Source organism: Arachis ipaensis, chromosome B04 (assembly GCF_000816755.2).
Source record: "Arachis ipaensis cultivar K30076 chromosome B04, Araip1.1, whole genome shotgun sequence".
NCBI classification, from domain to species: Eukaryota; Viridiplantae; Streptophyta; class Magnoliopsida; order Fabales; family Fabaceae; genus Arachis; species Arachis ipaensis.
The window spans coordinates 35,246,465-35,258,378 of record NC_029788.2 but is presented as its reverse complement, the minus strand read 5'-3'; positions in this window follow the sequence as shown (position 1 = coordinate 35,258,378).

Sequence of the window (11,914 nt, the reverse complement as noted above, 5' to 3'; positions counted from 1 at the left end):
TTCCATCTCCCATGACTCAGAGGTGGAAGCAATTGCCTTCCCTTTCCTTTTTCTAGAGGTTTTTCTGGCCTTAGGTGCCATAATTGGTTATGGAAAAACAAAAAGCTATGCTTTTACCACACCAAACTTAAAATGTTTGCTCGTCCCCGAGCAAAAGAAGAAAGAAAGTAGTAGAAGAAGAAGAAAATGGAGGAGATGGGGGAAGAAGATGTATTCGGCCAAAGAGAAGAAGAGAGGGTTGTGTTGTGTGAAAATGAAGAAGGAATGACGGGTTTATATAGGAGTGGGGAGAGGGTTAGGGTTCGGCCATTAGGGTTGGGTTTGGGAGGGAAATTAGTTTGAATTTTGAAGGTAGGTGGGGTTTATGGGGAAGAGAGGATGGATGTGAGTGGTGAAGAGGTGATGGGAAAGAGCGATTGAGGTGATTGGTGAAGGGTATTTGGGGAAGAGAGTTATGAAAAGGTGTGAAGAGGAGAGAAGAAAATGTGGGGATCCTGTGGGGTCCACAGATCAAGTGGGGTCAAAGACTTAACATCCCTGCTCCAATTAGGCGTGTAAAATGCCCTTGTTGTGCTATCCTTGCGTTTAACGCCAGACTGCTGCCTGTTTCTGGTGTTAAACGCCCAAATGTAGCTTGTTTCTGGCGTTTAATGCCCAAATATAGCCTGTTTCTGGCGTTTAACGCCAGGCAGATGCTTGTTTCTGGCGTTAAATGCCAGCTTGGTGCCTGTTTCTGGCATTAAACGCCAGACAAATGCTTGTTTCTGGCGTTTAAACGCCAGACTGCTCTCCTCCAGGGTGTGCTGTTTTCAATGCTATTTTTCATTATGTTTTTGATTTTTCAGTAGTTTTTGTGACTTCACATGATCATCAACCTAATAAAACACGAAATAACAAAAAGAAAATAAAATAGATATGATTAAATAACATTGGGTTGCCTCCCAACAAGCGCTTCTTTAATGTCAATAGCTTGACAGTGAGCTCTCATGGAGCCTCACAGATAATCAGAGCAAGGTTGGAACCTCCCAACACCAAACTTAGAGTTTGAATGTGGGGGTTCAACACCAAACTTAGAGTTTGATTGTGGCCTCCCAACACCAAACTTAGAGTTTGACTGTGGGGGCTCTGGTTAACTCTTCAGTGAGAGAAGCTTTTCATGCTTCCTCTCCATGGTTACAGAAGGAGATCCTTGAATTTTAAACACAAGGTTGTCTTCATTCAGTTGAAGGACCAACTCTCCTCTGTCCACATCAATCAGAACTCTTGCTGTGGCTAGAAAGGGTTTTCCAAGGATGATGGATTCATCCTCTTCCTTCCTAGTGTCTAGGATTATGAAATCAGTAGGGATGTAAAGGCCTTCAACCTTTACTAACACGTCCTCTACTTGTCCATAAGCCTGTTTTCTTGAGTTGTCTGCCATCTCTAATGAGATTCTAGTAGCTTGCACCTCAAAAATCCCTAGTTTCTCCATTACAGATAGTGGCATTAAGTTTATTCCTGACCCTAGGTCACACAGAGCCTTCTCAAAGGTCATGGTGCCTATGGTATAGGGTATTAAGAATTTGTCAGGATCCTATTTCTTTTGAGGTAATTTCTGCCTATCCAATGCATTTAGTTTATTGGTGAGCAAAGGAGGTTCATCTTACCAAGTCTCATTACCAAATAGTTTGGCATTCAGCTTTATGATTGCACCAAGGTATTTAGCAACTTACTCTTCAGTAATGTCTTCATCCTCTTCAGAGGAAGAATTCTCATCAGAGCTCATGAAGGGCAGAAGGAGGTTCAATAGAATCTCTATGGTCTCTAATTGAGCCTCAGATTCCTTTGGTTCCTCGAAGGAAAACTCCTTATTGGTCACTGAGCGTCCTAGGAGGTCTTCCTCACTAGGATTCATGTTCTCCTCCTCCCTTGTTGGTTCGGCCATGATGGTCAAATCAATGGCCTTGCACTCTCTCTTTGGATTTTCTTCGTATTGGTTGGGAGAGTACTAGGAGAAGTTTCAGTGACCCTTTTACTCAGCTGGTCCATTTGTGCCTTCAGATTTCTAATGGAGGACCTTGTTTCATTCATGAAACTTACAGTTAGATAGATCAGAGACTATATTTGCTAAGCTAGATGGTTTTGCTCAGAATTCTCTGTCTGTTGCTGAGTGGATGATAGAAAAGGTTTGCTATTGCTAAACCTGTTTCTTCCACCATTATTAAAGCCTTGTTGAGGCTTTTGTTGATCCTTCCATGAGAAATTTGGATGATTTCTCCATGAGGAATTATAGGTGTTTCCATAGGGTTCACCCATGTAATTCACCTCTGCTATTGCAGGGTTCTCAGGATCATAAGCTTCTTCTTCAGAAGATGCCTCTTTAGTACTGTTGGATGATTCCTTCAATCCATTCAGACTCTGAGAGATCATATTGACTTGCTGAGTCAATATTTTATTCTGAGCCAAGATGGTATTCAGAGTATCAATTTCAAGAACTCCCTTCCTTTGAGGTGTCCCATTATTCATAGGATTCCTTTCAGAAGTGTACATGAACTGGTTATTTGCAACCATGTCAATGAGTTCTTAAGCTTCTGCAAGCGTTTTCTTTAGGTGAATGGATCCACCTGTAGAATGGTCCAGTGACATCTTAGATAGTTCAGACAGACCATCATAGAATATATCCAAGATGGTCCATTCTGAAAGCATGTCAGAAGAACACTTTTTGGTCAGTTCCTTGTATCTCTCCCAAGCTTCATAGAGGGATTCGCCTTCCTTCTGTCTGAAGGTTTGAACATCCACTCTAAGCTTGCTAAGCTTTTGAGGAGGAAAGAACTTTGCTAAGAAATCTGTGACCAGCTTATCCCAAGAGTTCAGGCTGTCTTTAGGTTGAGAGTCCAACCATATTCTAGCTCTGTCTCTCACAGCAAACGGGAAAAGCATAAGCTTGTAGACCTCGGGATCAACCCCATTGGTCTTAACAGTATCACAGATTTGCAAGAATTCAGTTAAAAACTGAAAAGGATCTTCTGATGGAAGTCCATAAAACTTGCAATTCTGTTGCATCAGAGAAACTAATTGAGGTTTCAGCTCAAAATTGTTTGCTCCAATGGTAGGGATGGAGATGCTTCTTCCATGTAAATTGGAATTTGGTGCAGTAAAGTCACCAAGCATCTTCCTTGCATTGTTATTATTTTCGGCCATGTCTCCTTCTTTTTCAAAAATTTCTGTCAGATTTTTTCCAGAGAGTTGTGCTTTAGCTTCCCTTATCTTCCTCTTTAAAGTACTTTCAGGTTTAGGATCAGCTTCAACAAGAATGTTCTTGTCCTTGTTCCTGCTCATATGAAAAAGAAGAGAACAGAAAATATAGAATCCTCTATGTCACAGGATAGAGATTCCTTTATGTGAGCAGAAGAAGATATGAATAGAAGAAGGAGAATCCAAACATAAGGGTGAGGAGTAGGTTCGAATTCTTAGATGAAGAGGAGTGTTAGTAAATAAATAAATAAATAGAAGGAGGTGAGGGAGAAGAATTTTGTAAACTTTTAAAATCAAACAAAAAGTTAAGTGATTAATTGAAAAAGATTTGAAAATCAAATTTTGAAAAGATAGGAAGTTAGAGAAGAAGTTAGAAAAGATTTTGAAATTGATTTTGAAAAAGATGTGATTGACATTGAAGAAGATATAATTGAAAAAGATTTGAAAAAGAAATTTAAAAAAAAAAGATTTTGATTTTGAAAATTAAAGTTGATTACTTGACTAGCAACAAACAAAAAGATATGATTTAAGCTTTAAAGATTGAATCTTTCTTAATAGGCAAGTAACAAACTTAAAATTTTTGTATCAATCACATTAATTGTTAGTAAATATTTTGAAATTATAGAACAAAATAAGAAAAATATTTTGAAAATCAATCATAAAGTTTTCGAAAATATGAAAAAAAATGAAAAAGATTTGATTTTTGAAAAAGAGTTGAAAAGATAGAATTTTTAAATTGAAAATTTGATTTGACTCATAAGAAACAACTAAATTTTAAAAAGTTTTGAAAAAGTCAACTAAAATTTTCGGAAATTTATGAGAGAAAAAGGGAAAGATATTTTTTTTATTTTTGAATTTTTAATGATGAGAGAGAAAAACATCAAAAAGACTCAATGCATGAAAATTTTGAATTAAAACAAAGGAAAGATGCAAGAACACTATGAATGTCAAGATGAACACCAAGAACACTTTGAAGATCAAGATGAACATCAAGACTTATTTTTGAAAATTTTTTAATAAAAGAAAACATGCAAGACACCAAACTAAGAAATTTTTAATATTTAGACACTAAGAATTCAAGAATGCATAGGAAAAACAAGAAAAGACACAAAACAAGAAATTTTAAAGATCAAACAAGAAGACTTATCAAGAAGAACTTGAAGATCATGAAGAACATCATGCATGAATTTTCGAAAAATTTTTAAGAAAAATAAAAGAATGCAATTGGCACCAAACTTAAAAATTGACACTAGACTCAAACAAGAAACATAAAATTTTTGGTTTTTATGATTTTATAATTTTTTTTGGATTTTTCAAAAATTATTTTGGAAAAACAAAAAAGAAGAAATTTTTTTTTTCGAAAACAAAAGTAAAAATAATAAAAACAAAAAGCTTAAAATTAAAATAAAATTTACCTAATCTGAGCAACAAGATGAACCGTCAGTTGTCCAAACTCGAACAATCCCCGGCAACGGCGCCAAAAACTTGGTGCGCAGAAATCGTGACTGTTCCATTCCTTGGTAACGGTGCTAAAAACTCAATATGCACATTCATAATCTTAGTTCTTTGTCACAACTTCGCACAACTAACCAGCAAGTGCACTGGGTCGTCCAAGTAATAAACCTTACGTGAGTAAGGGTCGATCCCACGGAGATTGTCGGCTTGAAGCAAGCTATGGTCATCTTGCAAATCTCAGTCAGGCGGATTGAATTGATTATGGAGATTTAATAATTAAAAGATAAATAAAATATAAAATAAAGATAGTGATACTTATGTAATTCATTGGTGAGAATTTTAGATAAGCATATAGAGATGCGTTCGTTCCTCCTGAATCTCTGCTTTCTTGTTGTCTTCATCCAATCATTCATACTCCTTTCTATGGCAAGCTGTATGTTAGGCATCACCGTTGTCAATGGCTACATCCTGTCCTCTCAGTGAAAATGGTCCAATGCGCTGTCACTACATGGCTAATCATCTGTCGGTTCTCGATCATGCTGGAATAGGATCCATTGATCCTTTTGCGTCTGTCACTACGCCCAGCACTCGCGAGTTTGAAGCTCGTCGCAGCCATCCCTTCCCAGATCCTACTCAGAATACCACAGACAAGGTTTAGACTTTCTGGATCTCAAGAATGGCCGTCCATGGATTCTAACTTATACCACGAAGATTCTGATTAAGGAATCCCAGAGATACTCATTCAATTTAAGGTAGAACGGAAGTGGTTGTCAGGCACGCGTTCATAGGTTGGGAATGATGATGACTGTCACGATCATCACACTCATATTGAGGTGCGAATGAATATCTTAGAATCGGAATAAGCTTGAATTGAATAGAAAAACAATAGTACTTTGTATTAATTCATGAGGAACAGCAGAGCTCCACACCTTAATCTATGGTGTGTAGAAACTCTACCGTTGAAAATACATAAGTGATGAAGGTTCAGGCATGGCCGAATGGCCAGCCCCCAAACGTGATCCAAGGATCAAAGGATAATCCAAAGATGAACAAAAGATTAACAAAAGATGTCTAATACAATAGTAAAAGGTCCTATTTATATCAGACTAGTTACTAGGGTTTACAGAAATGAGTAAATGATGCAGAAATCCACTTCCGGGGCCCACTTAGTGTGTGCTTAGGCTGAGCATTGAGCTTTACACGTGTAGAGGCTTCTCTTGGAGTTGAACGCCAGTTTGTAACCTGTTTCTAGCGTTTAACTCCACTTTGCAACCTGTTTCTGGCGTTTAACTCCAGAATGCAGCATGGAACTGGCGTTGAACGCCAGTTTGCGTTGTCTAAACTCGGGCAAAGTATGGACTATTATATATTGCTGGAAAGCCATGGATGTCAAATTTCTAACGCAATTGAGAGCGCGCCATTTGGAGTTCTGTAACTCCAGAAAATCCACTTTGAGTGCAGGGAGGTCAGAATCCAGCAGCATCTGCAGTCCTTCTTCAACCTCTGAATTTGATTTTTGCTCAAGTCCCTCAATTTCAGCCAAAAATACCTGAAATCATAGAAAAACACAAAAACTCATAGTAAAGTCTACAAATGTGATTTTTATTTAAAAACTAATAAAAATGTACTAAAAACTAACTAAATTATACTGAAAACTATGTAAAAACAATGCCAAAAAGCGTATAAATTATCCGCTCATCAAATAGATAGAGCTTATTGGAAGTCTAAGCATTAGTGGTAGTTTCAAGATGATTTCAAGCACAAGCCACCATGACACAGGGCTCACCAAATGTCCAACTTAAGGACTTTAACTAAAAGTGCTAGGTAGGAGACAACCCACCATGGTATGATCGTCCCTTTTTCTTTCTTAGTTTTATTTTATTTTATTTTTCCCAGTATTCATTCATATTTTTTGCATATTCATTCTGCATTCTGCATTATGCACATATAAGAAAAAGGGGCAAACCACACATGCGCATAGGCCACGCGTGGGCGTTGAAACAAATTGGGTTCTCCCATCCAACGAATAGAAAGTTGTGATGGAATCGTGCGGCTGGTATGCTAGAGGCACAACTCGAGCCAAGCGTATGCGTCAAATTCATTTTTAGCACACCACGCATGGGCGTGCGCGACGTGCACGCGTCGCTAGTATAATCTTGCCCCAATCAATCTGCACAGAGAGTTGCGCGAAAATGACGCTGGAATTGTGCGTTTAGCACAATTTCGGCCGACGTGTGTGCGTGCTTCACGCGTACGCGTCATCTTCATTTATCTCTTCTCATGCGTTCGCATCTATGACGCGTACGAATCGATGCACTTTTCTCTCATCCACGCTGGTGCACGAAATTTTGATCTCTAGCAACGGCGCCAAAAATTCAGTACGCACGTTCTTAATTTCAAATTCTTTTTCATTTACAACTTCGATACAACTAACCAGCAAGTGCACTGGGTTGTCCAAGTAATAAACCTTAGGTGAGTAAGGGTCGATCCCACGGAGATTGTCGGTATGAAGCAAGCTATGGTCATCTTGCTAATCTCAGTCAGGTGGATATTAAATGGTTATGGAGTTTTCGAATGATAATAATAAATAAATAGAAAATAAAGATAGAGATACTTATGTAATTCATTGGTGAGAATTTAAGATAAGCGTATAGAGATGTTTTCGTTCCTCTGAACCTCTGCTTTCCTGCTGCCTTCATCCAATCAATCCTACTCCTTTCCATGGCAAGCTTTTTGTAGGGCATCACCGTTGTCAATGGCTATATCCCATCCTCTGGGTGAAAAAGGTCCAAATGCTCTGTCACGGCACGGCTAATCATCTGTCGGTTCTCGATCATACTAGAATAGGATTTACTATCCTTTTGCGTCTGTCACTACGCCCATCACTCGCGAGTTTGAAGCGCGTCACAGCCAACCCTTCCCAGATCCTACTCGGAATACCACAGCAAGGTTTAGACTTTCCGGATCTCAGGAATGGCCATCCATGGGTTCTAACTTATACCATGAAGATTCTAATATCTCGGACTCGGTCCCCTGTATTAGATATCTAAGAGATATTCATTCTAGCTTGTTTGCATGTAGAACGGAAGTGTTTGTCAGGCACGCGTTCATAAGTGAGAATGATGATGAGCGTCACATAATCATCACATTCATCATGTTCTTGGGTGCGAATGGATATCTTAGAAGCGGAATAAGTTGAATTGAATAGAAAAACAGTAGTACTTTGTATTAATTCATGAGGAATAGCAGAGCTCCACATCTCAATCTATGGTGTGTAGAAACTCTACCGTTTGAAAATACATAAGTGATGAAGGTTCAGGCATGGCCGAGAGGCCAGCCCTCACAAAATTCTAAGATAGCATAAAACTGATCAAAGATCTGATCCGCAGATCTAAATACAATAGTAAAAAGTCCTATTTATACTAAACTAGTTACTAGGGTTTACAGAAATGAGTAAATGATGCAGANNACCTTTTGGTTTTAAGGGCTACTGGCTTTTTCTGCTTGCTTTTTCTTTTTCTTTTTCTTTTTTTTTTTGCAAGCTTTGTATTCACTGCTTTTTCATGCTTCAAGAATCATTTTTATGATTTTTCAGATTATTAAATAACATGTCTCCTGTTCATCATTCTTTCAAGAGCCAACATATTTAACATTCATAAACAACAACTTCAAAAGACATATGCACTGTTCAAGCATTCATTCAGAAAACAAAAAGTATTGTCACCACATCAAAATAATTAAACTAGTTTCAAGGATGAATTCAAAACCATGTACTTTTTGTTCTTTTGTAATTAAAACATTTTTCATTCAAGAGAGGTGATGGATTCATATTCACTACTTTAAGGCATAGACACTTAAATACTAATGATCCTGTAATAAGACACAAATATAGATAAACATTTAACATAAAAACAAAAAAACAGAAAATTTAAGAACAAGGAATGAGTCCACCTTAGTGATGGTGGCGTTTTCTTCTTGAGGAACCAATGATGTCATTGAGTTCTTCTATGTCTCTTCCTTGTCCTTGTTGCTCCTCCCTCATTGCTCTTTGATCTTCTCTAATTTCATGGAGGATGATGGAGTGCTCTTGATGTTCCACCCTTAGTTGTCCCATGTTGGAACTTAATTCTCCTAGGGAGGTGTTGATTTTTTCCCAAAAATTCTATGGAGGAAAGTGCATCCCTTGAGGCATCTCAGGGATTTCTTGGTGATGAGCTTCTTCATGCGTCTCTTGAGATCTATGAATAGGCCCTCTTGTTTGCTCCATCCTTTTCTTAGTGATGGGCTTGTCCTCATCAATGAGGATATCTCCTTCTATGTCAATCCCAGCCGAATTGCATAGATTCTTGTGTAGGGGCGTGCGTTTTCTTCCATCATTGGCAAGATGAACGCCAGCCTTACATTTTTCGGACTAAAATCTAAGTATTTCTCCTGAACCATGGTAAGCCAATGCTTTGGATTCGGGTTCACACTTTGATCATGGTTCCTAGTGATCCATGCGTTTGCATAGAACTCTTGAACCATTAGGATTCTGACTTGTTGAATGGGGTTGGTTAGAACTTCCCAACCTCTTCTTTGGATCTCATGTCGGATCTCCGGATACTCATTTTTCTTGAGTTTGAAAGGGACCTCGGGGATCACCTTCTTCTTGGCCACAACATCATATAAGTGGTCTTGATGGGCTTTGGATATGAATCTTTCCATCTTCTATGACTCGAGGTGGAAGCTTTTGTCTTCCCTTTCCCTTTTCTAAAGGTTTTTCCGGTCTTAGGTGCCATCAATGGTAATAGAAAAAACAAAAAGCATATGCTTTTACCACACCAAACTTAGAATATTTCTCGCCCTCGAGCAAGAGAAGAAAGAAAAGAAGAAGGAGAAGAGAAAATATGGAGGAGAGTGAGGGGGAGGTGTATTCGGCCAAGGTATAGAAGATAGGGTTGTGTTGTATGAAAATGAAGGAGGGATGGAGGGGTTTATATAGTGAGGGGGGAGGGAGTAGGTTCGGCTATAGTGGGTGGGTTTGGGTGGGAAAGTGATTTTGAATTTTGAAGGTAGGTGGGGTTTGTGGGGAAGAGTGGATGGATGTGAGTGGTGGTAGGTGGTAATAGGGAAGAGAGATTGAGGTGATTGGTAAAGGGTTTTGGGGAATGGTGTTTATTGGGAAGAGAGGATGAATGAGAAGAGGGGAGAATATGAATGGAGGTAGGTGGGGATCCTGTGGGGTCCACAAATCCTGAAGTGATCCTGTGGGGTCCACATGTCTTGAGGTGTCAAGGATTTACATCCCTGCACCAATTAGGCATGCAAAATGCCTTTGCATACATTTCTGGCGTTTAAACGCCGAAGTGATGCTTGTTCTGGGCGTTCAACGCCCATGTGCAGCATGTTTTTGGCGTTGAACGCCAGCTTCATGGTTGTTTCTGGCGTTCAGCGCCAGCTCTTCTCAAGGTGTATTCCTGGCGTTTAAACGCCAGGATGTTGCTTGTTTCTGGCGTTCAACGCCAGATCCATGCTCTGTTCTGGCGTTGAACGCCAGTCAGATGCTCCTTACTGGCGTTTAAACGCCAGTAAGTCCTTCCTCCAGGTTGTGATTTTTCTTCTGCTGTTTTTGATTCTGTTTTTAATTTTTGTATTTATTTTGTGACTCCACATGATCATAAACCTAATAAAATATAAAAGAACAATAAAAATAAAAGGAGAACTAAATAAATAAAAATTGGGTTGCCTCCCAACAAGCGCTTCTTTAATGTCAACAGCTTGACAGTGGGCTCTCACAGAGCCACACAGGTGATCAGGTCAATTTTATAGACTCCCAACACCAAACTTAGAGTTTGGATGTGGGGATTCAACACCAAACTTAGAGTTTGGCTGGGGCCTCCCAACACCAAACTTAGAGTTTGATTTTGGGGGCTTTGTTTGACTTTGCATTGAGAGAATCTTTTTAAGCTTCCTCTCCATTGTTACAGAAGGATAGCCTTGGACCTTAAACACAAGGTAGTCTCCCTTCAATTAAAGGACTAATTCTCCTCTGTTAACATCTATCACAGCTCCTGCTGTGGCTAGGAAAGATCTTCCAAGGATGATGGATTCATCCTCATCCTTCCCAGTGTCTAGGATTATGAAATCAGCAGGGAGGTAAAGGCCTTCAACCTTTACTAGCACGTCCTCTACTTGTCCATAAGCCTGTTTTCTTGAGTTGTCTGCCATTTATAATGAGATTCTGGCAGCTTGCACCTCAAAGATTCCTAGTTTCTCCATTACAGAGAGTGGCATGAGGTTTATCCCTAACCCAAGGTCACACAGAGCCTTCTCAAAGGTCATGGTGCCTATGGTACAAGGTATTAAGAACTTTCCAGGATCCTGTTTCTTCTGAGGCAATGTTAGTTGATCCAGATCACTTAGTTCATTGACGAGCAAGGGAGGTTCATCTTCCCAAGTCTCATTACCAAATAATTTGGAATATAGCTTCATGATTGCACCAAGGTACTTGGCAACTTGCTCTTCAGTAACATCCTCATTCTCTTCAGAAGAAGAATATTCATCAGAGCTTATGAATGGCATAAGGAGGTTTAATGGGATCTCTATGGTCTCCATATGAGCCTCAGAGTCCTTTGGTTCCTCAAAGGAAAATTCCTTGTTGATCACTGGACGTCCCAGGAGGTCTTCCTTACTGGGATTCACGTCCTCTTCCTCTTTTATGGGTTCGGCCATGATTGTTATATCAATGGCCTTGCACTCTCTCTTTGGATTCTCTTCTGTATTGCTTGGGAGAGTACTAGGGGGTGTTTTAGTGATTTTCTTACTCAGCTGGCCCACTTGTGCCTCCATATTTCTTATGGAGGACCTTGTTTCACTCCTGAAACTTAGAGTGGCCTTGGACAGATCAGAGACTAAGTTTGCTAAATTAGAGGTATTTTATTCAGAGTTCTCTGTCTGTTGCTGAGAAGATGATGGAAAAGGCTTGCTATTGCTGAGCCTGTTTCTTCCACCATTATTAAAGCCTTGTTGAGGCTTTTGTTCATCCTTCCATGAGAAATTTGGATGATTTCTCCATGATGAATTATAGGTGTTTCCATAAGGTTCACCCATGTAATTTACCTCTGCTATTGCAGGGTTATCAGGATCATAAGCTTCTTCTTCAGAAGATGCCTCTTTAGTACTGTTGGATGCATTTTTCCATCCATTCAGACTTTGAGAAATCATGTTGACTTGCTGAGTCAACACT